Below are 24,807 nucleotides of genomic sequence, written 5' to 3' on the forward strand. Positions count from 1 at the left end.
TAAAAAAAAAAAAAAAAAAAGAATTTAAATAGAAAATAATTACTTCAAAGAGCAACACTAGGAGAATTGGTGACCTTTCTGCATGTGTTGCAACCTTGCGTGAGAATCATGCAAGATCCTGGTTGTCCCAATTAGGGCACAAAGAATGCAAGCCCAGGCAGGCAGCTGCTGATTGGAAACAAGTCTCGCCAGGGAAACAAAGAAAGCTGAAAAGCTATCAGCAGCCAGGTTTCCTGGAGAGCTCTCAGAGAGAAGCACCCATCAGGACTCCAGGGGTTTTGCTTGAAAGAGGTGACCAGTCACCTGGGGGGGTTGGGAGGCAAGAGGCACCATATTGGAAACAAAGCTTTGAGGCTGTGGGGAGACAGGTTCAGGTGATGCTGAGAGGGAGCAGGTCCTCAGGAAGCTGAGCCTATAAATGCTGGTGGCACAGAGGCAACCCCCTCCTTTGGCTACTGCTACAGAAGACTTGCCTTCAAGGGGGATGTTTTGCACCGTCTGCACATAAAAATTATTCTAAGTAGGAAAATATATGTTTATTTTCTGGAAAAAAAAATCTGGAATATTGATTGCTCTGTCTTCCCTGACTGTCCTCCACATGTACAAAGTATTTTGTGTATTCACAAACTATTTGAAAAGAATAAATAAATAAAAAAGAAGTCCCAAGGGAAAAATGTAGTTTTTGTGTTTCTAAGGTTTGTGTTTTCTTACTGTTCGTTGTCGTTGTTAAGCTGGAAAACTAGTGACCATAAATGAACTGGTTTATTCTGAGGATAGAGTGGATTAAAGGGAGGAGTTTACCAGGATTCATATGAGGACACTGGGTGGCCTCTGGGCACCTCCAGAAGAAGGCATTCTAGAGATAGCGTATATTATATGTTTAAAAAACATTTCCCTAAATGTCAGAAGGAAGGGAGTGGAGGAAGAGTAAAGAGAGAGATAAGAACCAAAATATTCTCGACCTGACAAATGTTTATTTTTACCACCCACCTCAGAGGTTAGCCGTTCTGTATTTACTTCCAATAATAAACATATGTATAAATATGTAAACACAGAACAAATGGAACTTCTTAAACTTTAAAATTTTTAATCACAAATAGATTTTAAGACAAACATGCTTTTGCTTTTAGAGAAAAGTCCCTTATCAAATTGGAAAATATAAAGTATTAACAATAACACCAGATAATGATGAGGATATAGAGCCCTCTCATTTTAATTAATGAAAATGTAAATTGTTACAATGCTTTTGAAAAGCGCTTTTGTGAAGTATATCAACAACCTTAAAATATGCATCCCTTTAGTCCAGCAATACTACACTGGTAATATAGCCTACGAAAATAGCTTCAAATATACAGAAAATGTTATTTTTCAATGTATTTATAGCATTGCTCTTTAAAAAATAATAGTAAAAAATATTAGGGAATGGCAAAGAAACTCCATTTGCTATTACAATAATGATTACAAATATTATGTGGAATACTTTTGATATAATATTGAGTGATTTTAAAAAAACCTGACTTCTGATTTGACTTCTGATTCTGGCAATATGGTGTACTGAGATTTTCTCCATAACCCTCCCACTGAAAACAATAAAAAGGCTATGTATTGTTTTGATGAATCTTCAGATACCCAAAACAAGTAAAAGCGACAATCATTCTTAGGTAAGCCTATGGGTAGCCCAGAATTTGCTCTAACAGCATTTGCCAAATCCTGGTAACTTTGAGCTTCTGATTTAATAGCTGCTCAGGGTCACCCTGCATGAGATACAGGAAATAAAGCCTAAGACACACCTAAGGAGGAAAATCTAATGGAAGATTCCAGAATTAAGCTGGGAGCCCAAAGGTTGACATTCTCATTGTAAGGGTACATGAGAAACAAACTTACTATGCAGAAAAATGCATAGCAAGATAGAGGGTAAATCAGTCTCCCTTGAGAATATATAACCACAAGCCAGTTTTCACACAGGTTTATGGTCAGAAAAACTCAAGGTGAGAAATAGAAGTAATTTGCAGGTTGGTAGTATCCCAGCCAACATCAGAAGCAAAGACAACTCTTATCTGAAGAGACCCAACTTTAAACCATTTTTCAGATAATTCCTACAAATAAAGTTCCAAGGAACATGTACTTACAGTCAAGTATCACAATGTATCATGAGGAACTGCCAACCAGAAACAACAGCAGAATCAGTGTTGCCGAGAATTCAGATATTATCAAAGAGTATACAAAAGGCATGTTTAACATATCTAAAGAAATAAGAGAGGCTTAAAAATATGAAAAAGGAAAACAAAATAATAAAAAGCAACAAAACAGATATGAAAAGACCAAATAGAATTTCCTGAAATAAAAATATAATCATTGAAATAAAAAATTCAATGGATGGCTTAACTGATTGAACATGACTGAGGAAAAAAAAATCAGTAAAATGGAATACAGATCTGAATGAATTATGCATAATGCAGTACAGTGTTTAAAGGACAGAATATGAAGCAGGATTAAGAGACACTAAAGATAGAATGAGAAGTTCTAAAAGATGTCTAATTAGAGTTTCATAGGGAAATAATAAGGAGAATGTTTCATAAGGAAATAATAAAGAGAATGTATCAGAAGCAATAGTTCAAGAGATACACTAAAGTTTAAAAAACAACTGATCCTCAGATTTGAGAAGTCAATAAAATTCCAGGCAATATCAATAAAAGGAAATTCTCATCTAGATGTAAACTACAGTGAAACTGTAAAACAATAAAGGCAGAAAGATCTGTAAAGCATCTAGAAAGTAAAGATGTTTCTACAAGGGCATTGTAAATAGCTTGATTGATTTTTTTTTTCCCCCAAACAATAATGAAAGCCAGAAGACAATGAATGATATTTTAAAATGCTAAGAAAAAATAACTATCAACTTACATGGAATACGTGGCGAAATTACCTTTCAACAATAGGAGGGGAAAAAAATAACACATCCAGGCTAAAAGATACCAGAATTTACCACCAACAGATTCTTACTAAAGGTGATTCTCAACAGCGAGCTTCAAGTAGCAGTAATACCAAATGGAAAGGCACAGATGCAGAAAGAAATGGTGAGCAAAGACTTATGTAGGCAAATCTAAACAAATATTGGCTATATAAAATAATAATATATATTTTGTCAAATGAAAAGAAACCATATACTCTGAGAGAAGATTGATTTGATCTGAAGCATTCTGATGTCCTTTCATTTGAGAAGAGGGTAAAAATAGTGATTAACATCAGACTTTTGAAGTATCCATGTTAAAGTATCTGTGGTAATTACTAAAAGAATGGATATGGAAAATACAACCTCCAAACTCATAGAAGGCAAAATGAAAAGAAAATGAATCTAATCACCATGCAAAACTTAACCTATTACAATTGGGAATATACATACATTTATACACAATATATGTATACATGTACAGTCGGTCCTTCATATCCATAGGTTCCACATGCATGGGTTCAATCAATCATGGCTAAAAAATATTTGGAAAACGTTTCAGAAAGTTCCAAAGATCAAAACTTGATTTTGCCATGTGCTGTCAACTATTTACATAGCATTTACATTACAGTAGGTAATATAAATAATCTAAAGGTGGTTCAAAGTATATGGGAAGATATGCGTAGGTTATATGCAAATGCACTACTTTGTATAAGGGACTTGAGTATCCTCAGATTTTGGTATCCTTGCAGGAGTCCTGGAAACAATCCCTGGCAGATACCAAGGGAGGACTGTGTGTGTGTGTGTGTGTGTGTGTGTGTGTGTGTGTGTGTGTGTGTGTGAGATAAAACTATTTTAGGGTATTTTATAGAGATATAATTGACATATAACAATAGTGTAAGTTTAAGTAAATCAACATATTGATTTTATATATTTACCATTGCAGTGCGGTTGCCATTATAGCAGTAGCTAACACCTCTAATACATCACATAATTATCATTTCTTGTAGTAGTGGGAACAATTCAGAACTAGTCTCTTGGCAAGTTTAATATTTATAATACAGTTGTATTCTCTATAATCACTAAACTGTGTATTAGATCTCCGGGATATATTTATCTACTAAATGCAAGTATGTATCCTTAAGCAACATTTCTCTTATTCCCTCATTCCCAGCCCTTGGGAACCACCATTCCACTCTGTTTTTTGAGTTTGTTTTTTAGTTACCACGTATGGGATACAGTATTTGTCATTTTCTGTCTGACATATCTCACTTAGCATATTGTCCTCAAGGTTCATGTTCTCACAAATTGCAGTATTTGCACTTTTCTCATGGCTGAATAGTATTCCATTGTATTACACACACACACACACACACACACACACCCCATATCTTCTTTTATTTTGGCTTCTGAAATATATATTTTTATTTATTTTATTTTTTATTGAAGTATAGTTGATTCCCAATATCCTATTAGTTTGAGGTGTACCGCATAGTGATTCAAAAATTTTATAGATTCCATTTAAGATTATTACAAAATAATGTCTGTATTTCCCTGTGCTGTATAACATATCCTTATGCTTATTTATTTTATACATAGTAGTTGTATCTCTTAATCCCATACACCAATCTTGCTCCACCCCCCTTCCCTTTCCCCACTGGTATCCACTAGTTTGTTTTCTATATCTGTGAGTCTGTTTCTATTTTATATAAATATTTGTTTGTTTTATTTTTTAGATATCACACATAAGTGATAACATACCTTATTTGTTTTTGTCTGACTTATTTCACAAACCATAATACTCTCTAGATTCATCCATATTGTTGCAAATGGCAAAATTTCATTTTTATGGCCAAGTAATATTCCATTGTGTGTGTGTGTGTATGTGTATGTGTGTATACACTTATTTATGCATTCATCTGTGGATAGACATTTAGGTTGCTTCCATGTCTTGGCTCTTGTAAATAGTGCTGCTATGAACATTGGGATGTATGTATCTATGGAGAACAGTATGGAGGTTCCTTAAAAAATAAAAATAGAGTTACCATATGATCCAGCAATCCCACTCCTGGGCATATATCTGAAAAAGACGAAAACTCTAATTTGAAAAAATACATGCATCCTATTTTCTAAGGAAGCTCATACTATTTTCCATAGTGGCTGCACCAATTTACATTCCCACCAACAGTGTACAAGGGTTCCTTTTTCTCCACATCCTCTTCAACATTTGTTATTTGTGGTCTTTTTGATGATTTTGACAGATGGGAGGTGATATCTTATCGTGGTTTTGATTTACAAGTCTCTAATAATTAGTGATATTGAGCACCTTGTCATATGCCTGTTTAGCCATCTGTATATATTCTTTGGAAAAATATCTTTTCAGGTCTTCTGCCTATTCTTTAATAGGATATTTTTAAATATTGAGTTGTATGGGCTGTTTGTATGTTTTGGATATTAACCCGTATCAGTCATATCATTTACAAATATTTTCTCCCTTTCAGTAGATTGTCTTTTTGTTTTGTCAATGGTTCCCTTTACTGTGCAAAAGCTTTTAAGTTTAACTAGGTCCCATTTGTATATTTTTTCTTTTGTTTCCTTTGCCTTAAGATACAGATCCAAAAATATTTGCTATGATTTATGCCAAAGAGTGTTCTGCCTATGTTTTCTTCTAGGAGTTTTATGGTTTCTAGTCTTAAATTTAGGTTTTTAATCCATTTTGAGTTTATTTTCACATATGTTGTGAGGAAATGTTCTAATCTCATTGTTCTACATGTAACTGCTCAATTTTCTCAGCACCACTTACTGAAGAGACTGTCTTTTCTCCATTATATAGTCTTGCCTATTTTGTCATAGATTAATTGACTGTTAGGTGCGTGGGTTTATTACTGAGCTCTCTATTCTGTTCTATTGGTCTTTGTGTCTGTTTTTGTGCCAGTACCATGCTATTTTGATTACCATAGCTTTGTAGTATAGTCTGAAGTCTGGGAGGGTGACAACTTCAGCTTTGTTCTTTTTTCTCAAGATTGCACTGGCAATTTGGAGTTTTTTATGCTTCCATATGATTTTAGAATTATTTGTTCTAATTCTGTGAAAAATGTTATGGGTATTTTGATAAGGATTGTATTAAATCTATAGATTGCTTTGGGTAATATGAACATTTCAACAATATTCTTTCAATCCAAGAACACAAGATATCTTTCCATTTCTTTGTATCATCTTCAGTTTCCTTCATCAATGTCATATAGTTTTCAGAGTACGGGTCTTTCACCTCCTTGGTTAAGTTTATTCCTAGGCATTTTATTCTTTATGATGCAATTGTAAATAGGATTGTCTTGTTGTTTTGTCTTTCTGGTATTTCACTATTAGTGTATAGAAAAGCAACAGATTTCTTTATATTGGTCATGTATCCTGCAGTGTTACTGAATTCATTTATTCTAATAGCTTTTTGGTGAAGACTTTAGGGTTTTGCATATATAGTATTTTATCATCTGCAAATAGTGACAGTTTTATTTCTTCCCTTCCAATTTGGATGCCTTTTATTTATTTTTCTTGTGTGATTGCTGTGGCTAGGACTTCCAATACTATGTTACATAGAAGTGGTGAGAGTGGGCATCCTTGTCTTTTTCCTGATTTTCATGGAAAGGCTTTCAGCTTTTCACCATTGAATATGATGTTAACTGTGGGTTTATCATAAACAGCCTTTATTATGTTGAGATATGTTCCCTCTATACCCACTTTGAAGAGAGTTTTTTGATGAGTGGATGTTGAATTTTATCAAATGCTTTTGCTGCATCTATTGAGATGATCGTGTGATTTTTATTCTTCCTTTCTTAATGTGGTGTATCACGTCAATTGATTTGTGAATACTGAATCATCTGTTCATCCCTGGAATAAATCCCACTTGATCCTGATGTATAATCCTTTTTATTTGCTACTGGATTCAGTTTGCAAATATTTTGTTGAGGATTTTTGTGTCTATGTTCAACAAAAATATTGGCCTGTAATTTTCTTTTTTTGTAGTGTCTTTCTCTTGTTTTAGTGTCAGGGTAATGGAGGCCTTACAGAATGACTTTGGAAGTGTTCAGTCCTCTTTAATTTTTTGGAATTGTTGAAAAGAATAGGTATTAGCTCTTCTTAATACGTTTGGTAGAATTCCCCCTGTGAAGCCATCCATTCCTCCTGTACATTTGTTTGCTGGGAGTTTTTTGTTTTGTTTTTTACAAATTCAATTTCACTACTAATGATCAGTCCATTCAGATTATGTTTCTTTCTGATTTAGTCTTGGCAGGTTGTATGTTTGTAGAAATTTGTCCATTTCTTCTAGGTTGTCCAGTTTGTTGGCATATAATTGTATAGAGAATTCCACATGCAATCTGATTAGAATTATATAACCAAAAATGTGTAAAGAGAAAAGATTAAATATGACAAAATTCTTTAAAAATGCATTTAAGGGATAAGGCTGAGTAGGAGGTTTTTCCTTAATATATTTTTTAATGAATTTTATTCAATAAGAATCCACTAATTTTATGATTAACAAGTAAAAGATTGTTTTCTTTCATTCTATAGCCATGATGTCACTAAATCTAACATTTATAAAAATGTATTTATTTTCAAACTATGAAAAAAGGTTTGCAAGAATAAGAGATTACCTAATGAGCTGCATCTCTGAGTAGCCTTTCTGAACATCAACAGTGGTGGAGGCATACCCCTTCCCCATTGAAGGGTAAATGACTCTACTAGTTTTCCACAAAATGTTGACCTTAAGAGTCCATGCTACTCCTGCCCCACAACCAATTCATGTGAGAAGTCTGACAGTCCATCTTTCATAATACCTCCTGCATCCATCCTTCCTCTCAATTCTTAATAATCCTACTCAGAGTGACCAGGTTAGTCTTTCCATTCACCTCCTTGAAAGTATGCTACGTTCCCTTATACAAATTCTTCCCAACTGTGAAAATAGTTTGAGTTATTCAATGATTCCAAAAGCATGCATGGTGCCTCTCCACCCCAATCCGTGTGCCGTGCATTTCCTACTAGCTCTTCTCCACATATCTATTCTTCCAGAACCAGTTTAAACTCCACCTTTTCTGTAAATTCTTCTTACACCAACCCAAACTCAACTAGTTTCTCTCTCCTAGAACTTTCATTTTTGGCCTTTATCCTTTGCTGCTTTGTATTAAAAGCACCAATATTTATTCTAAGCTATTATTTAAATTGGACTTCACTTTTTATAGCAATTTTAGATTCACAGCAAAATTGAGCAGAAGGTACGGAGATTTCCATATACTCCATTCCCCCACACATGTATAGCTTCTCCCATCATCAATAACATCCACCATAGTGGTACATTTATTACAATTAATGGGATTATATTGACACATAATTATCATTCAAAGACCATAGTTTACATTACAGTTAATTCTTGGTCTTGTACATTCTATGGGTATGAATAAAGGTCTAATAATATATATCTACCGTTATAGCATCGTATAGAATAATTTCATTGCCCTAAAAATTCTCTGTGCTCCACCTATTCACCCTTTCCTCCCTGTGATCCCTGGCAACCACTGATCATTTTGCTGCCTCCATAGTTTTGCCTGTTCCAGAATGTCATATAGTTGGAGTTATACAGTATTTAGCCTTCTCAGATTGGCTTCTTCCACTTCCCATGCATTTAAGTTTCCTCCATGTCTTCTTATGGCTTGATAACTCATTTCTTTTTAGCACTAAATAATATTTCATTATCTAGATATGCCACAGTTTCTTTAATTGTTCACCTGCTCAAGGACATTGTGGTTGCTTCCAAGTTTTGGCAATTATGAATAAAGCTGCTATAAACATTCATGTGCAAGTTTTTGTGTGGACATAGTTTTCAACTCCTTTGGGTAAACACCAAGGAGGGTGATTGCTGGATCATATGGTAGGAGTATGCTTAATTTTGTAAGAAGTTGCCAAACTATCTTCCAAAGTGACCATACCATTTTTGCATTCCCACCAGCAATGCATGAGAGTCCTGTTGCTCCACATCCTGACCAGCATTTGGTGTTGTCATAATTCTGGATTTGAGCCATTCTAATAGGTGTGTAGTTGTATCTCATTGTTGTTTTAAATTGCATTTCCCTCGTGACATAGGATATGGAACATCTTTTTTTTTTGCAAGCTTATTTGCCATCTGTATGTCATCCACGCTATTTTTAAAGTACCTAATTTTTTGTACCAAATTTTGGCTATCAGCCTCTAAGCATTCAATTCCATCTGTCTATCCACAATTCTCAGCCCAGCTAACCTATAGGTTTTTGCCTTTCATGTTTTAGAATGGCATTTCTACAACCATCAGGAGAATTTTTGAGATTCTGAGGTTTTCTGTAAGATGTAGTTCAGTTCCAGGTTAGCCTTTAAGAGTCACTTACATACTATTTGTTCTATTACTGGGAACAGAATGAAGACAAGTATAGAGGACATAGCCTTGACTTATCGAGGGAGTGAGGACCATAGGAGACCAGCCCAAAGGATAGCATGACAGAAAAAAATGTGGTATAAAAACGACTAGATTTCAGGATGCCTAAACGGTCCCTTATTTGGGCTCTTGCAAAAGTGCCTATTCACTGAGCTACCTGCCACTCCTCAGCAGAAGGCAGAAAGCAGTAGTTTCCCTTATCAGAGTTAGCCCTGAGCAGCTGCCCCTTTTGTCCTGTGGATAGCAGGAATTGGCTCATGTGACCTTGGAAGAACAGATTAAGGGCAATAGCCTGAATTAATTGTTGTCTAGGTTGTTAAAGAGGAACAAAATACTTCCCCCAAATATACTAATAGCTCACTTTGGAGTTCAGTTACAGCCAAGAAAACTGAAGGGGTTTGGCCATGGCTGGGTCATACCTTAAACTACTGATAGCTAACTCTTACCAGGAAATGGACTTGAGTGATAGCCAGCTAAGAAAATTCAAAGTGCCTATCATCTGAAACAAGGGAAATAAATGAACTGGTATAAAATCTCTTCAGGCAGTCAGATAAAATGTTTGAATTGATGACTTAATAAAATATTTGGTGGTAGAATAACCTGTTCTGATAAAAAAAAAAAACAGCGGTTGTCAGGATACTGCACCCTGATCAATTCAACACCACCCTCATATACAGCTGCACACCAGAGCATGCATAGATCTTTAGGGGAAAATTATACATTCCTGCTTCCCACCCTTTAGTCAAAGAGCATGTTAGACATAAGGAGAGGGGGAGCCCTTTGCCAGTCTCTTTTAAATAATTAATGACATAAATGTATCTGCTATTCTTGGATAACCCTGTACCCACTAAAAAGCACCTCAGCCTCCTCCTTTCCCTGTTCTGCCACCTGAGAGAGGCAGAGCTGAGAGTCATTTGCTGTCTCTCATGTCATTGTATCTGAAACAGCCTGGAGCTGTCAAGCCAGTAGCTCTCCATCACAGTACTGCAGTAGGGTCACAGCTGTCTTTGTTTGGTAGAGTTAATTCTAGTCCCTGTCTGTAGTTCAGGATTTTATTTTATTTCTATTTTTGGTATAATATATAACTTTATCAAATTGTTATACACAAACCAAGTTGCTTTTAAAAATGATGATTGACTGACTAGAAGGAAAATACTTTGCATGGCCTTGCTAATCTATACAAGTCTCCTTGTAGCACACAAAGCATGCCTGCCTTCTGCATGTAAAGGATTGGGCCTGAGTGCTCTGACTTCTGCCAGGCATTGTGCCTGAGTCACTGCATAAGGCGTGAATTTTCACTGAAGCATAACAGACTCAAAAGGAGGCAGGACAGTACCACGCTAGGATTAGATATAATAACCACCTTTTTGTCCATTTTGCTTGCTTCTACTTCTCACCAAAAGCACTGTTTATAAATTTGAGCACAATTTACCAGTCAGGAAGAATAATTTAATGGGAAGATAAAGTTGTCCTTTCTAACATCAGTGTCAAGGAATGTGTGTGTTTGCTAATAAGAAGTTTATTAAAAGTCTTTCACATCCATTGTCTCCTTTACTGTAACCATCCTGTGAAACAGGTATTATATGTTCTTTTTTCAAATGAGAAAACTAAGGTAATAATAACTTGCCCCAAATCATACAAAATAGCTCGTGACGCAGGCAGATTCCATCCTAAATTTTCTGACTCTCGACCCAGTGCTTTTCAACTAGAGCATCCTGCCTCTCTGTACTTTGGATTCTCTCAAATATGAATGTGAATCTGCCACCCGTGAATTTATGCAAACACTTTTATACTATTGGAACATACAGCATAATCAATCCATACCAACTTAGAGCAACCAGTTCCATAAGATTACTTTTCACTGTGGAAAGCAGAACTTTTCTCCTCCCTGGCCCCCTCCCCTACTCTTTCCTTCCCTCCTTTCATTCTTCCCTTTTCATCTGGAAAGGATGCTAATGAATTGCTCAAAGGAGACCTTCCCTGTTTCTAGCACTTCTCTATTTCTCCCTTTGGGAAACAAATTTGTGTTCAACCTGTTCCACTTGTCATTATGAATTTTGGTCACATCCTTTCTTGGGCTCTGGCTTTCCACACTGTTAAGGTTTTTACTTAATCATAGATCCTGCCCTCCCACATCTAGTCCAGGGCAGACTTTGCTTAGATTGACAACACCTGCAAGATAGTTCATTAACATTGGCCTCTCCACTGCAGGAAGCTCGGAGTTAGCTCGCCCCACGCTCAACACACAGAGCACTTCTACTTGCCTCCTCCTTCATGTATTCTCTTGATATAGATATAGTCTCCTTTCTCTGTTTAATTATAATCTCCTGATGGATAAAGATAAAGTTGTATTTCTTTCTGCTTCTCCTTACAGTACCTAGCTCAATGTCTAAACCTGAGCTGCTAAAGGGTAAACATTTTCAAAATGAAGAATTCTCCCCTTGCTTGTACTGAGATTCCTCCATTTCTTTCACCATTTTAATGTCCCTTTTTCATTCTCCAGTTTCAGGGTCTAGAACTTTACGGTACCCTTTAGCTGAAGATTGTTTTTATTTTGTCCATCAGTATGGGTGCTATATTCCAACTTCCTTTCAAATCCTACTGAAAATGTCTGGCATCTTACTGGTCTTTATAGGTTTAGTTAGGTTCATAGTTACATGATTAGCTCCCTGGGGTGTGGTTAGTAGATGAGAGCTTTTTGAACTTTAATGTATGACTACACAAATAAGTATTTTCTGAAGTGCCTTCCCACTCTTGTTTTCCCAGAAGTTTGTATGCTATTTATCCTCTCACTCCCACAGCCTATGAGATCTTCTTACCATATATTACAGCATCCTGATGTTTCACTCCACCAATGAATGTGATATATGTAAACATATAAATCATAAAGCATTTCTTCCTACAGATAGTAAAGAAAAATTCTAGATTCCAGGTAACATCAGGGCTCACATTTCCCCCCTAAAGCACCCATTTTTCTCTCTCATTTACTTGAAACTTAGGAAGATGGGTTGGCTCTGGCCCCTCAGAAAATAGTAGCTTCAACCTACCCTAATTTTAAATACCCAAATACAGTATACATATTATTTTATCCTCACATCAATTAAAGACAGTTCTATTTTTTTTCTCGTGTTGAGTAAATAGTCCTATTGATTTAGATTTACAGAAAGTTCTTCTTAACTACTCAAGACCAAATCTTCACGATAGAGAATGTATCTGATAATTGTTAGTGCTATTTTTGACAGATGTTCAATATGTAATAATGATCTGCTGCTTTGACTAATCCAGCCAAATCAACAGCTTTACACAGAATCCAAAGGCCGGTTTGGGAGCACTGCCAATATCTATTCCAAGAGATTTTAACAACGTAAATCCTCGAGTAAAAAAAAGATAGAGATGTGAATCATTGGACTATTCCCCCCACACACCAAAAAAAAAAAAAAAAAAAAAAAAATCCAAGCAGAAAAAATGCAAAATAAAACTGTGGCTAGTATAATAGTTCGTAGGTTCAATATTTACCAGTTTGTGTACCATCTGAGCTATTTCCTTTAATCAACCATGCACGTGGCACTTTTATTCTCAGGGGACATTATTGCCATGACAACTTTATCAGACTAAACACTGAAATGCAGCTCTTGGAGCAATCTCAATTTGGGTACGGTTTAGAATATTATGTTATTCTTTTATCAGCATCCTTGGTGTGCCAAACAGATGAGAAAAAATTTTAACTGACTATTAAAATCACAATAAAATGTAAAAACTTTACAAAGAGAAAAGGAATAAGCCATTAGGCTGAAAAATGGGCAATCAAAGGAGCTACTGCGCTTGGCAGATGGAAAAGCAGCAGGTGCCGTGGTGTGATGGGACCTTGCTTCCCATCATGCATGCTCTACAGTGATGCAGGCTGACAGGGAAGGGAATTAACGTGTCAGAGCAGGTACTTTCTGTCCATTAGCTGATTCCCAATGCATCTTCACAGACTGCTACCCATGGCTCTTTGATAAAATGGTTTGCAATACGTGGCTCCAAAAGTAAAGGGAAGGACAGCTATGAGTGACCCTCTTTCAGTGCCTCAGCTTAACAGAGTGTGAGTGACCAAGTAAACACGCTCCAGCCCAAACTGGGATTAGTGATTTCAGTCTGTGAATAAATTACTTGAATATAGATGCTGTGCATACATCAAAGTGACAAAGGGCTACAGGCTCTCAGTGCAGGGAATGGAAGGGGACACTAATGAAGAGAATTCTCAACGTAACAAATTAGCTCTCAAACAAATGAGTCTCAGGAAGGCTCTGAGAGTACATGCACCTCTCTGCTTTCAGAGAAAAAATGCCAAATTATGAAGGGCCAACCTGAACTGGCAGGTCAGTGTAGACAGACATAGCACATTAGGCATGGTAAACACTGATGCTCTGGGGCTGTGTCATGTGTCAGGCTGGTTTCTTTCCCTTCCCTTCCCTTCCCAAGCCTGAGTTTATGTTCCAAATCTTACCTGTGAAACCTCAAAAACAGAAACAGAGTTTTAAATTAAATTTGTGCAATTGATAAGATTAGCTTTTTCCAGATCTTTGTCCGATAAACTAATTGAATTGTACAATTGTTTATTGGCCTTGGCTGTTACGACAACTATTAGATTAAGAAATAGTAAACCTTATTTTTTTTTTTTCTGTACATTTTCATGACTGCATTGGAAAACCAAAGCTGGCTGTCACTCATTATGTATAGTCATCAAAGGCAGGAAATGAGTGTGGGCTGCATTTATGTTAAAACCTTAGAAATTATGTGCATATCAAAGGGGCATTAATCTAAGGATTCAATTCAAGCCTTCCTCATCCCCTAGTCTAAGTAAGGGACATGTCATTCTATTTCAAACCGTCTTGTATTTTTTCTGCACACTTATCACATTGGCATTTATAAATAATTTTCATTTAATGTCTGTCAAACCTCACTAAATTCTAAGTGACAGGAGGGAAAAAAACGATGCACCTTGCCTCAGCACTTAGCAAGATACCAGCCACATGGTAGCTCAGTAAGTATCTGTAGAAAGAAAAAGAGATGGAAGGAAGAAGATAAATAATGCAGGAAGAAAAGAAGGAAGAGGTCAGGAGAGGATCCAGAAGATGAGAAGTAATCTTCAGCACCTTTCTATATCTGTATGTCTTCTTTAGAAGCCTCCATGAAAGCTTTAAATTTATTGAGATGCCTAAATAAATTATATACTAAATAAAAATGAGGAGGAAGAGTGTACGTCTGTGTTGACAGCAATGGGATGGATATCATTGAAAGATGTCCAAGGACATTTGAATAAACAAGTATGCATATCCTTGGTCTTGAAATTAATTTCATAAAAGAGACAATGAAAATGGAAATATCTCAGAATAGAGTGAGTTTTAGCCTATTCAGAGGCCATACCCAGAGAGATTAAAATTACCCTTGTAGGTCTTGTGGTTCGTATCCCAAGTGTTTGGAATAAGGATCTGTATTTGGTAGTACAGGACATTTAACTTGGATCAGATCATTCTTTTATTCACATCCCTCCTTAAATCAAGTATGAGCATACTGATTATGCAGGATTATACAAGGCAATGACTACATATTTTTAAATGTGAAAGTAAAACAGTGAATACAGTGAATCCTTTGGAAATTATGACAACCAGTTATAATAACACCTGAAGTGCACAGCACCTAAGAGTTTCCAGAATGATTTAATATTACATTATTTAATGATGTAATATTACATTATTTAATCCTTAACACAATTAGTTTATACTATTATTTAACCCTTAACAGGATAATTAATCTGGAAGTGAGGATTTACTAATCGTGCAACATTCATAAAGTAACTTAACTTCTGTATTCCTTAGTTTTCTCTTCTAAAACAATCCAAAAAGGTTGATTAAAATTAAATAGGATAATGAATGGAAAATACTTTGCTCAATAAATGCTAACTATTATTAGTGTTATTATTATTTAGTAGCACAGATATCACTAGCTACAATTTACAGATCGTAAAAGAACCTCAAACATTTAAATTATTTCATTGCTTGTTAAGTGATGGCCCCAGAACTCCTATTTCCAATTCTGAAATCATCACACTCTGTACTATGCCAATTTTATTCTCAGCTGCAGTTGACTTTAAGACCTAAGTTTGAGGATGTGTGGCCCCTTTGGAACACCCACTGCAGGATCCTAGGGACAGCAACTTGGTGTGGAGCCAGTGCACCAAGCCAGCAGGATCAAGGTCCTGGAACACCAGGCCTGCTGAAGAGATCAGTCAATATCAGCTGCTTCCCAAGGCCTCCAGAGAACCTGACATTTTGGCTTTCCTTCATTTTAGTTCCTGTCAATTTCAAAAGCGACAAGCTTCTAGGGCTGAAATTGATGTGTTTGTGTGACTATTCCAGGCTGCTGAAATTGACAGAAGCGGAAACTGATGAAAGTAACCAATTTGTCAATTTCAGCAAAAGGAGGGCTTTGAAGGCAGAGATTGACTAGTCTATCCCTTTCCTGCCTGATCAGAAAATTTAATTTTCCCCTAACTTTAAAAAGTTTTGTGTTTACTCTCAGATATTATTCTGGACTGTCCTCTAGATACAGCCTGAATTGGCCTGACAGTTTAAGTGGACGGTCAATTCCATCAAAATCCAATTTGGTGTATTGTTTAACAGAATGTTGTTTTACATTGGATTGACCAATTTATTTTAAATGGCTAAAAAAAGTAAAACGTGGAATCACTCTAAACCCTGCCGCTTGTGAGTTTTGATGCTTCCCATGAAAACAACTTAGCTTTAACTGATATGCAGTCAAAAACTCAAATCAGTTCAGAAACTCTATTGCATCTGTCAACTATCTGGTTTTCATAATTTTGCATGATTAAATCAAAATGATTCGTAGAGGGCTTCCCTGGTGGCGCAGTGGTTGAGTCCGCCTGCCGATGCAGGGGACACGGGTTCGTGCCCCGGTCTGGGAAGATCCCACATGACGCAGAACGGCTGAGCACTTGACCCATGGCCGCTGGCCTGCGTGTCCGGAGCCTGTGCTCCGCAACGGGAGAGGCCACAACGGTGAGAGGACCAAGTACTGCAAAACAAAAAATAAAAAAGATTTGTAGAGACTTAAAATTATACTAGAGGTGTTAGAAATCTTGAGTTCCAGTTCTGCTATTTACCAATTATGTGATCTTGTCCACGTTACCACCTTTGATTCTCAGGCTTCCCCCTATAAAAAAAGAGGTTGGACTACAGCAGCATTTTCCAAACTGTGTTCTTTAGAAAAGAAAACTTTCTTTCATAGGACATTAATAAATCTAACAAAAAATACAGGATTAAATAACTCTGGAAAACATTAGTTATATATGCTTATTGACAGCAGGACTTCACAGATTCTTTATCATCTTAACATGTTTAACGGTTATGAATCTCAGTCATAAAACCCTAGTGTACAATAAAATAACTATACTTTCTAGATCCCATCCTGCCAAACTGCTGAGAATCTTCTCTTCAGTTGTGCTGGGGATCTTGGTTCCCGGAATCTCCATAGGCAGAGGATATGGGTGGCCCATCTTATCCTAAGTCACCAATCCATAAAGTTTGTTTCTGGGACTCTCTACATGAGATCAGCAAGCTTTTTCTGTAAAGGGCAAGATAGAAAACATTATAGGCTTTGCAGACCTTTCAGACTGTTGTAATGACTCAACACTGCCACTGCTCAGTACTGTCATTGTAGTGCAAAAGTAGCCATACACAATATATAACATGTACAAAACTTTCTTCTTTTTTTTTTAATGTAAAAACCAATCTTAGGGACTGTATGAAAAATACATGGTGGACTGTATTTGTCTTACAAGCTGTAGTGTGCCATCCTCTGGTCTAACTGACTGGCTCCTTGATGCTTCTATGTACATTTCTTGTTCTGAACTCCCAGTATCTGGTTTTCTGATTCATTTTTTATTTATTCATTCAATATTTATTGAATGCCTACTAATTGTCTGGGTCTGTGAGAGGTGTAGTGTATACAATGGTGAACAAAAAGGACATGGTTCCCACTTCCTTGGACCTTAATGTTTAATTGGGGATACAGACATTCCACAAGTAAATGAACAAAAATATAGTTCAAATTAAGTAAGTTCTACAAGGAGTGTAACCAGCCATCCTGGTTTGCCTAAAACTTTCTTAGTTTTAGTACAGAAGGAACTGCATCCCGGGAATCCTCTGATTCCTGGTGATCAGGGTGGCTGATCACCCTACAGGGGTAAAAGCTGGTGCTATAAAAGAGAATAACAAAAAGGATATACTTTATACTGTATGTATAGTCTGGAAATCTTTCTGAGGCAGTAACATTTACGCTGAGAACTGAATAAGAAAAAAGACATTCATGAAAGAAGCTCAGCCACATGAAGAGAGGAAGGAAAGGGAAGTCTAGGCAAAAGAAATCATTTGTTTACAGAGAGCGTGGGGCATTCAGGAAACTGTAAAAAATCTATTTTTAACTAGGGCATATTAAACAAGGTAGATGGCAGGTTGAGATAAAATTAGAGATGAAGGAATGACTCATATCATGGTCCACTGTAAGAAGTCTGGGTTCTATTCTAAATGCAATAGAAAACTATTGTCTAATTCATAAAAAAGCCTTTTCAAATATTTTGTGCCTAACCCAGGGATACAGAAACATTAACCATAATCCTTTTTTCAAGACATACATTGTCTATCGGTAACCTCAAGGATGGTCTTACCTATCTGTAATACAGAGGATGAGTGCTAAAGTAGGGTGTACAGTGAGGAAGAGAAGTTGAAAAGGAAAGGAAAGCCTTAACTTATTCTTTCCAGCTGGGGAATTTCTCAGGCTCTCTCTCCTACCTTCTGCTTCATATTTCTCCAATAGTCATTTGGTTTCCCCATCTGTATACGATTATTTCGTATTTCCACATGTCTGCTCTGTCAGCGACCTTATAGGCTAGTGATTAGGGTATATGATCTCTCTGGAGTCAATTTGTCATTCTCCACAGATACTGCCTTTTTGTTGGCTTCTCTTGACCTCACCCACTGCAGCCAGGGCAGTAAGAGATCCCCTCCTATACACCCTAGGACTGCATCCAGGACAACAGGTCATGTTCCTTGGGGAGGGGAAGCACTCTTAGACAATGACACAAAACATTCATTTTGCATGTGCAGATACAGCTGCAGCCCCGTCCACGTGTTAAAGTATGGAAGGCCTTCACAGAAATCTATAAGAAATGCCACAGGCTTTGATTTCTGGCCGATGTCTCATGCAGAAATTGTGCATTTCATCGGCTTGCATTAACAACTCTGGTAATGAGAATGGAGTTATTGACATTTTCATTTCATGGTGTGAACACTCCCTCATAATGAGGGGGAGTGCGGTTGTTAACTGCTGTGTTGTTAGGACCGGAAAATGAGAATGATTGTTCATCCTTTGTCCCGTGTGAAAAATGCCCTCATTTCAATGTCCTGGGATTGCTCCCTATCAAGTCCAAGGATCAGACTGCTCCACAAATTTGCTTCTGGTTAGTATGATAATGAGACTTCAACTACACACCAAATAATTATATTTATTTAAATTTATGACTGTGCATTAGAGAGCTCAGTAGTATTCAGGAGGTCTTGAAGCCATAACTTAGAGCCTCAACCTCACCTTCTTCTATACATTTTACTTTTAGAAACTGCTGTTTAAATGCAGATGGCTATATAAATTTCCACTCCTGACCTGAAATATATCCAGCAATGTATGCCACGATTAGTTGGCACTTCAGACCTCCTCTTTTCCCCCCAGGGATTATCTGTTTTGCAGCCTATGAGATAAAATGATAGGATCCTCTCTGTTATACATTCTCTCTGCAGCTCTCAAAGACTAGCATCTAGCAGCAATGGTGGAAATTTAATCTTGATCTTCTATCACAGCTTGTTTAAAAATTACATCCAATAGCCAGCCAGTATGTGAAGGCCACTCTCCCTGAGTTCAGAGTTTCTCAGTCACTTTCTTTCTTTTTTATTATTAAAGGCCAAGCTCAGAATCCCTCTGTTCATCACTGCTGAGTGTTGACAAGCCGCAAACACTGCCACTGACAGTAGTTAAAAATGCAGCTGGGTTAATGCTGACATATTGCTATCTTCTGAGGGCCAGTTGATGTGTGTTCATTTATAGTCTAATTGCATGTCCACTTTAAAAAAATCAGATCCCAGTCTGGAATGGATAAAAATACAATTACCGAATGATATGTATAATCATTCAGTGCTGTTAGTCCCCAAAGGTGATATTTCAGTGACATTGAGAAAATTAGATCTATTCTTTACAATTATATGGCTATACTTTCACTCTAATGCCATTCTAATTGGAAAGGAGCATTGAAATGTGAAGCTGTGTGCGTTTCACTCTCTAATTATCACTGAACAACTCATTCTTAGGATAGGTTTCTGGAAAAGACAGTTGCCACAATTCTTTGATAATCCCAGATATTCATTGCTGCTTTCATGTCAGATAAAACTTGTTTTCCTTCAGTAAAATTTAGATTGCCACTGAGAGCTTACTAGAAATAAAGATATGGGTGAATGCCTGTAATTTTTATAGTCCATTCATGTTTCTGAAAAGAAAATTTCTATATGGATATACTCCCCCCAATTTTTACTTCCAAATGGACCTTCAGAATGTGAATATTTGCCCCCCTATTTTACAGGGTGGTTGGGAGGCTCAAATTTCATAATAAAAGTACAAGTTATTTTATAAGCTTTTAAGATATATACAAACATGAGCTATTACTCTTATAATTGCTGCTGCTGTTATTATTAGTCATCTGTCAATATATGTCAGGACCTGATTTAGTCAGTTGTTTTGGGGCCACTGCCTATAGAAATTATGAAGTCAAATTAATATCTCTGGCCTTAATTCAGTTAGATCCCTACTGTACAAGTCAGCGGTGTCTGGATATCTGTGTATTTATTAAGGACCCTCCTCCATTCCCTATTCTCAGAATCATAGATTTATAGAACAAACAGTACAGCTAAAGTGACATTATACCCCACCAACTATGCTATTATTAGACTACAAACTCTAAGAAGGCAAGAACTGTCTCTTCATAGAAGGCATTGAATAGTTACAATCTGTCTGAGGAAGTGAATGAATACCTCTATTTTATATTTCTTCATTCTTTATAAGCATATATTCCTTTATGTTATTGAGAATAATTACAATAACTGCTTTAAAATCCTTGTCTATGAATTCCAACATCTGAGTTATTAGTTATCATAGTTTCCGCTGATTGTCTTTTCCCTTGAGAATAGATCAAATTTTCCAGATTTTTGAAATTTGGATTGTGTTCTGGATATTATGAGTGCTGTTGTAGAGAATCTGGAGTATGTTATGTTCTTGCAAAGATTACTGATTTTTTATTGTCTTAGTGGGTAATTTGACTTGTCTCAAACTGAAAACTCTCTTTTAGACAGCAACTCGGTTATTTATTGGTAGCTAGGCTGCTTGCAGTCTGCCCTGTCTGTGTGGTGCAGAGGTCAGTTAGGGATTTATACAGACTGTATGTACAGAACAGGTCGCTTACCTTCTCTGACTCTTCTTCTGGGATTTTCCCCCACCCTTTCTAGTGGCTGTCATTGGTTCTTCATGCCAGAAAGATCGCAGTTTTTTATAGGAGTTTTAGCTGCCCCAAGTATGCTGACTGCATTCTGACCTTGAGTTAAAATCAGTAAAAAAAAAAAAAAAAGTGGGGAACTCATGCCATGTCATTTTCTTTATCCAACTGTCAACATCTCTTCAGAATCTGCCTAAATTTTGTTCACTCCTCAGGGTCTTGTATTTTCCACAATTTGTAGTTTTTATCTGTTGGAGGATTTCTTTTCTATTCTACATGATGAAAATTAGGTTCAGAGAGCTAGTAAGACTTATCTATTAAAACCATAGAGCTGGTTTTAATTCTGTAGTCATGGCCATATAAACAGAGTCATGCCCATATTGTCTTTCTTGATTCTCATCCAGGACTTTTTTTGTCCCAGATTACTGTCCTCTCAGTCAATATAGCACACCATCAGTTTAGGTCAACACTCAAAGTTTAAAGATTTCCCAATGAGGTACAGTTGCATTAAATATACTTCCCTTTGTTACTGAAGCTTAATTCAGAGTTTGTTCGGTAAATGCAGTGTTCAACCAACTATTAGTAGCTACCTAGGATGAAGAGATGGTGATATTAGATGATAAATCCAAAGGACAAACAACAGCAAGAACAAAACAAGCTTACATCCACCTTCTAATTTTTTTTTTAAATGTACTGGCCTATGAAATCATTGCATGTCATAGTGAGTAATTTTACAGGCTTAAATTTCCACTTTATAAATTGAAATTGTTGTACTAAACCATCTCTCTGGGCTCTTGTAGCCCAATGATCTTATTCAATTATTTTCACAAAGACACACACTGATAACCATTTAGATTGTCAATATCCATTCAGATTGCAGGTGGGGAAACTTAAGGGAGAAAGACAGCAAAAGTGAAAGTTTCTGAACCCTTTGAAAGGTGTACTGAACTATTAGGATGATCAACAAATAACCTGCTTCTTAATTTTCCTGTTTTCAAAATGCCTTGGGGCTACTGGAGGTATATTCTGTGCTTAGAATTCTAGTTATCTTATTCTCAAAACAACCTTTGAAGTAGAGGGCACTGTCATCTCCATCTTGCAGATGAAAAACTCAAAGAGGATTTGTAATTTGTCCAACACCATTTGTCTAGTCAGGATCAAAGCCAGGAAGCAAATCTCAATTTGTCTGCTTCTAAGCCCATATACCCATTTTCCGATTGTTTACAAGGCCTCTCAGAAAGCTACAACCAAAAATGCCCCCCAAAAGAAAGTAACAACAATAGGGATTAATTTCTATAAATCTAAAAAAAGAGGAGTTAAATGGGCCAATGAGCATTTATCAGACTTTTTTAAGGCCCCAATATCACTCAATTTTATTCAATCTTTTTGTACTAATTCTTTGCAGTCCAACTCTGAGACTCCAAATTATATGTCAAGTCTTCTTCTACATCACAGGAAAATTCATTAAAAAAAAAGTATTCTTTCTTTGCAGCTTTTGGTCTTCACCCTATAATGTTGTTGAGTCTTGGAGTCTATTTCCCGGAATGTTCTAATCTCAGCTATGGCATATATTTCCATCACTCCTTAGGAACTGATGCCAGACTCTGCCCCTTTCATCTTAACTTGAGCTCCAATTCACAGTTATCCTTCTGATGGCATGCACTTCCAACCACTGGAGAAAACACCCCAGCCTGACCCAGGCCTACCCAGACCAGTCCCTGAGACCATACCTGCAGTGTCATGTCCACGGTGCCAGACTAATCTTCCTTAAACATCAATCTTATCTTGACCTCTAGGCTTGTCTCCTCATTTGTAGAACAAGATGTTTGAACTAGATGATCTCTAAGATCACTTCTTGCTCTAAAACGATATAAATTCTTTTCATGTACAAGTACGCATATTATTCTAGTATTCTCCAGAGAGTGGAGTGAGACACAAAACTATGTTCTTTTAGCATGCTTTCTTTTCAGAAAAGTTTTACAGAAATAAAACACTTTTCATTCAAGGTGTCAGTTATTAAAATCTGTTACAATACAATTTGAATACAGACTAGTTAATCACAGAAGTACTTTTAAGTGACCTTGTCATCCCCACTCCATTTGATTTGTTATAATTTACATCCTTTGTACTAAAAAAGAGAAGTGTTTTTTTCTCTGAAGATGTTTCCTGAGCTTAGAGAACCCTTGGGAAATGTAGAATTCCTTGTGAAATGCAAACACTGTTTCCTTTACCAGTGTTCCATTTTGTTTCAACTTCAAGGTTACCCAAGTGACAGAATGTCCCCCAAATCTTGCTGTCATTATGAAAGTGCCATTTTATTTCAAGGAGTAATAGCTAAAATAATTTCACAAGAATAATGTGAATCTGATTTCAAGGTTTTATAGAAGCTGTCCATCTTTTCTTGGGAGTCAGGTTACCCACATTGTCAGCTACCTTCAGCTGAGGATGTTTTCCTGGGAGTGTGCATTGTTGGATAGGCTTAAACTTCTTCAGCCTAGCACAGAGGATGTTTACCAAGAGCTGATTTAGACATCTTAAGCAGCAATTTTTTTTTTTTTTTTTTTTGCGGTACGCGGGCCTCTAACTGTTGTGGCCTCTCCCGTTACGGAGCAGAGGCTCCGGATGCGCAGGCTCAGCAGCCATGGCTCACGGGCCCAGCCGCTCAGCGGCATGTGGGATCTTCCCGGACCAGGGTACGAACTCGCGTCCCCTGCATCGGCAAGCGGACTCTCAACCACTGCGCCACCAGGGAAGCCCTTAAGCAGCAATTTTTAAAATAATTTTATACTAGTGTTAGTATTCTTCTTTGAATTAGATTATTATGTATGATTCAGTGATAGCATGGACCAACCATCAACTAGTCAATCTTATTAATGGTCCTATGTCTACATAGTTGACAAATCCAGCCCTAGTACATACATACATATATAACATCAGTAATATAAAGAATCACTTTCAATCACTTGATATAAGCCATTCTCCAAATAAATTCACTGAGGGTCTCATATAGAATTCAATTAGTGAACTTAGTTTTTAAGTATCATCATCTGTACCCTCTGGATTATGCATCACAAGGTAAATTTTAGAGACCTGGGATATCCGTACTCAAGATATAACTTATGAAATAATACATACCTATATAAACTGGTTTGAAGAATTGCAAATAATTAAGTCAGGTGGTGTTTTTTTTTCTTTATTGTTTTTCCCTTCTAAAACTACTAGATGCTGTTTAGATATTTGGCTGAATGCAATACTCAGCTTTATTTCATTAGTTTGCTTACTTTTGTTAAGTTACTTTTTCCTCCATCCTATTTCCTCATCTCACCCTTGTCCCCTCACCCCTCAGTGCCCTCTGCCCACCTCTTAGCCTATTGTAATCCTATTTGATTATTTGATTGAGCTAAAATCCCATCTTTTTTTTGAAGCTTCCCTGGCCAAAAGGCAGATCCCACCTATGAACTCTGTCTTCCCTGGTAGTTTGGCTATTCTGTCATGTTTTGATATTTTCTCTGTCTCATTAGGACTATAAAGTACTTCAGGACAGTACCTCATACTGTAGGAAGAGGGTAGGAAGGGTACCTCTTCCTACCCCCCGCCATTGGCACAAAGCACAATGCTTGTGTTTCTGAGAGGTACCTAGAAAAATTAATGTGTGGAGAAGTTAGAGATTGAGAGTTGGAGGGAGGGGTGGGTTATCATAAGCTTTCTTAATGCAACCACGTCGACCAATAATATCAGGCATCAACCAATCACATCAAGTGCTGAACTACAGGGTTTCAAAAAAAAAAAGGACCAGCACCACTGTTCGCA

The sequence above is a fragment of the Neophocaena asiaeorientalis genome, unplaced genomic scaffold (genome assembly GCF_003031525.2).
Source record: "Neophocaena asiaeorientalis asiaeorientalis breed wild unplaced genomic scaffold, Neophocaena_asiaeorientalis_V1.1 scaffold122, whole genome shotgun sequence".
Classification (NCBI taxonomy): domain Eukaryota; kingdom Metazoa; phylum Chordata; class Mammalia; order Artiodactyla; family Phocoenidae; genus Neophocaena; species Neophocaena asiaeorientalis.